Here is a 4,879-nt window from a genome sequence, read left to right as displayed (position 1 = left end):
AGTATCACTGACAGATGGGGCTGGGTTGTAAAACTAAATGGGGATCACTAAATCTAGAAGTGTGCATGAACTCAACCATGGGGACACGAGGCCAGCAGTGTTTATCGGTAGAGTCACAGAGTAAGAGACAAAACATCCCCCACACCAGGTTAACGTAATTCATTTTCTGTTCATCCACTCCAACATATTTTGCAATTATGCATAATTTTATTGTAGATACTGTTTTGTGGAAGCTGCCCATCATCACAAGCCATGGAAAGTAAACCTGATGAGACAATAGCTAGAAATTGGTATACACTGATAAGACCAGCCTTGAGCTGTATCCTTAGTTAATGACTAAGATTCTAGTCCCATTAGTGTTGAGTTTCCCATATTTAAGAGAATTTACTGTTTGTGTGTCTAAATATATACAATTCTAAAGATGACAATTTAGCCTTGGTGCTCTCCCCAAACATATATTTCCAAGAAACAGAAAATGCTCTAACTAAATTTATGTTTAAGAGGCTGCTTTGCCAATTTTAACAGCTACTTTATTTTTTTACTTAACCTAAAAGTACCTAATGGTGGTAAGCTGGTCCATTCCTTTAAGAATGATCTTACAAGCTGTGGTACTAATATGTATCAGAGGTGAGTGCGTCCCCAACGTACCTAAGGCTAGTAAGGTTTACTAGTCACTAGTTGCAGTGAAAAGGTGGTAACACAGATCTGATCTTCCAAAGTCTTTCAAAATGTCACAGGAGTGAAAGAGGAGGGGGAAAGAGATTCTTTCTCTTAGTAACTTTGTTACTTCTACTGTCCCTTCTTTTGCTTCAACTAGTTTTTGTGAGTAGAGATTTGGATGGAAAAAGTTTTAAAGTTTGTTTTAAAATTACACAGGAAATATCTGCATTCTCAATGTTCAAAATGTGTGCTGTCACGGTTTTTACAAACTTTGTGCTCAGTTTACAAAACATGCAAAACTATGCATATATATTCTTTGTTCTTGGCTTTTTTTTACAGCAGCCTTACACAGATCTCATTGCTTGCTATTAAAAGGGCAAAAAACAATGCAATGATAGCTTCTTTTAGCTTTGTAAGAGAATAAGTTACCACTTGTGCATAAACTGACTGGCACTACTTCTCATTCTGCAGAAAATTCACTGTTCTTTTTGAATGAGAAGAAAGTGTCATAATGATGAATCACCTAGGCAAAAAAAACATTATCATACTGTGGAATGAAGAAATGAGTGGTTTTGATAGCATGCAATCTGGTATAAGTAATATTTCACCAGTTCTTGTGCTCATCAATCTGTTTGTGACAAAATAATATATATATATTTTTAAGTCAAATTAAGATTACTGACAAACCCAAGACTTGATTTGTGTTCAAGTTGTAAGGTTGTTTCTCTGGGATTCTAGATACAAAAGTAAAATATTTCTAGCCATTTAATTAGCAAGATACTTGATTTTCTTCAGTTATAAATAACAAAAAAGCATTGCTTCTGTATAATCAATTATTTGTCAGAATATTTTGAGGTTTTTTTTCAGATCCTGCTTAATATTTGCAAGCATATCTGTTTCACTAATAATAATCAGAGGAACAAAAAAGTGTCTTGTAATTTATTACCTATAAAAGCGTGTACAAACTAATAACAATATTTTATGGCATGCTATATATTCTCAAATTTAGAACAAAGGTGAAGTATTGCAAAGGTTATGACCTATGTCCCATTGATCCAAATATCAAAACTTCATTTACTTCAATGGAAATGGAAGTTCAGTTGGAAGTAGAATATAAAAGATATGAAAAGTCATCATTAAAAAAATTTTGAAAAGATGTGCAGGAGAATAGAAGAGATGTATGTAAATATATTTTGGCATGCGAGGAAGCAGTGAAGTTGCTCAGATTTACAAAGCAAGAAAATCAATTAAGGATAAAGAAACCCATTTCTTTTCAAAGATTGTTTTATACCTCTCCTGTTATGAACCAAGGCAGGACTGTCTTCTTACACATGCATATCTTCTCTTTCTAGTTCTAGAGAAAACATGTTTATACTACAGGTCACATTACTGAAGAGCTGAATGACAGCAGGGAGAGTCAGAGCAGCCCTATGTTGCATCGCTTTGTTTTGTGTACTGCAGGAAGCAGCAGGAGCCGGCAGCGGCTGTGGGTTGCAGAATAAGGTAGAAAAGCAGTTTCCTGCCCTGAAAATTGAGCAACACTTTTCTCTACCTACCAATCATGTGTAGCCCAGGGAAGCAGAGAAGTAATTTCAGCAGGTTTTAGAGGAGGTCACCTTTTGCAGCTCAATCATTTTTATTTCAAATATAATTTAGGTCAAGGAGATGTGTAATATGATTGCTAGTGGTTTGCCATATCACTTGTATGATTTCCATGCTGTTACAGCTTCAGCCAAGGAGATCAACATCGCTCCTAGGGAATAAAAGTTTCTGTAAATCCTATGTTTGTCTTCTCTGTGAGGGTAAATATTATAGACAAATATTACCTGTAAAATTACCTGCCCCATGCCTTGCTTTGTTCTCAAAAAACAGATAAATCTGCAGCTGATGTAATGGCCCACTGCCACAGCCTGTAGCTTAAAGATGTGTTTATATTATGTAGATAGACTGTTTCAAATGTTTTTCATTTTTAGTGTTGTTTGACTACTTGTAATGAGCAATCATAGTGATAAAATAAGGATAGATGCAGGACAAATGTCCATGGTAACCATAAACCATGATTATTTGAAGTATTTAGGTGAGAGCTTATTCCTGTTTGAGTTCCTGATACACTTAGATGCTTTTGCAATAACACAGCACTGCAGTTCACAATGACAAAGACTGGTCTTCTCAGTGTTTGAACCTTTTAAATTTATAATAGGAATGAAATCTACTAAAATGCATATCTTTTTTTGTTAATAGAATAGCTTCTAAATGAGATTTCTGTTACTAACACAAGGGGGAGGGAGAGGTTGGGGAGGAAAAGAGGTATAGGAAAGCGCCTATGAACAGAGTATGAAGTGGCTTTAGGCTACACCTGGTGTAGTTAGTGTAGAGTCCAAGGGAAAGTACTTGGAAATTTGAACCTGAAAGAAATCAGCCTGAACTATGGAACATAAACTCAGCATTATAGAAATACTATAAGATTAAAAGAGCGAGATACACAGCAGGTCTAGGAGAAGGTAAAAAGGGGTGTTTGAATGTCAGAAACTAAGTTGACCTGATGAGCCTTCCAGAAAACTTATCAGAGAAGGAGCCTGATTACATTGGTCTCAAGAGCAAAATGCAGGGTCATACTGGACCAAGCAAGGGTGGCAGGGCCCTTTCATGATGGGATAGTAAAGCGAATCTTAACTCTTTTCCATGGAGTTGTACAGTAAAAGAGGATTGTTAGCATTTGGAAGGCTGACTTGCGCAGGTGGGAATACATAACAGCTCAGGCACGGGAACTTATCTCCATTGATTTCCACTTCACATAAATATTTTCTTTGAGAGATGGCACAAAACATCTTTACTCTTGTTGAGAACATTCTTCTACTGAGAATGATTTGGTGGTGAACTCTTCCTCTTCAATGTTCTTTGGCAAGCCAGCAACGTAATACCTAACAAATAGACAGCTTTTTCTAGACTTCTCTTCATCCTGCTTTATACATCCCTGGTACAGGTAAAGATATGGACCCAGGGCAAGGAGTCCCCTTGCTGTACAAAAGAGAATTTTGCAGAATTCTCCCAGATAATGTTGTTTCCGTATGAAACATCTATCATTGTGGGGAAAGGGAAGTGTTGCTGGAACAATTTTCTGTGTTGTTGCTGTTTTCTCTGGCTCTCTTTTGATAATTTGTTTTGTGACCAATTAAAAGTAAGCTGTTGTTACTATATGTATTATCATTCCTTACAAAGTGTTATTGAGAAAGCCATACTGGACTATTTAAAACAGGTTGGAAGAAAAAAAATCAATGCATATTTTCAATCTGACCTCTCCATCAAACCTTAACTCCCATATTGTCTATGTTTAAACTGTAGCAGCATTTTCTCGACTACTATTGCAGCAAATCAGTCAAGTGCATCTTAGTAGCCCCTGTAACCTTACCTAAGTAGCCTCACCAGCTAGGTTGAGTAGGATGGGATTCTGTCAGGCATCTTCTGACAAGAGTGTCTGTATGGCTGGTGAATGTCTGCTTGGGAAAAGAATCTTCAGGAGCTTCCTGGGGTCTCAGTAAGCTCAACGGCCAAAACTTGGAGAAAAATACTTTTCTGTTTGAACTTTGGCTCATTACCATGCAAACGCCTGCAGCAGCAGTGGTGCAACTGGGGGTGGGACAGGCATCCCTCGCTGGGGCTGGGCACGGACCAGCAGCCACGTGACCCGCTGTGAGGTGGTCATAAGTCTCTCCTCACGCAGAGTTGCCCGTATCTACTACACCATCGCGTTTATTTCCCTCTCATGTTCATGCAAAGGTGACGAGAGGTTGGCTTGGTAGTTTCTGCTCACACCTCGAGCATTTGAGCCTGCGCTGGGGGGATACTTTCTGTAAACGACGGTAAGCTCCCCCAGAGCACGGCAGAGCTGCGAGGGGCGCCGAGCGCTCCCCCAGCCCGCGCGAACAGCCGTTTAACGGCCGTCCCGCTCCACAGCGGTGAGCCCGCGCTGCGCGCTGCCTGCCTGCCGTCCCTCCCGCTGTCCGCGGCAGCCAGTGGGGGCTGCGGGCGCTGCCGCCGTCTCGTGGGGTTGGTCGTTCCGTCCTCCTGTGGGCTGTTCCCAGCTACGCCGCCCTCTTCACCGCGACGGGTTTGGTCTGGCTGCCTCTTTTCTCGCCAGACCTCTGGAGAGGTGGCGGTCCGGCTGTGGCAGGGCGCGGGTGGTGCCGCTGCTGAAGGGGAACTTGGTGAGAACGGCACC

The sequence above is a fragment of the Colius striatus genome, chromosome 3, assembly GCF_028858725.1.
Source record: "Colius striatus isolate bColStr4 chromosome 3, bColStr4.1.hap1, whole genome shotgun sequence".
Taxonomy (NCBI): domain Eukaryota; kingdom Metazoa; phylum Chordata; class Aves; order Coliiformes; family Coliidae; genus Colius; species Colius striatus.
Note: the sequence above shows the minus strand (reverse complement) of the source record.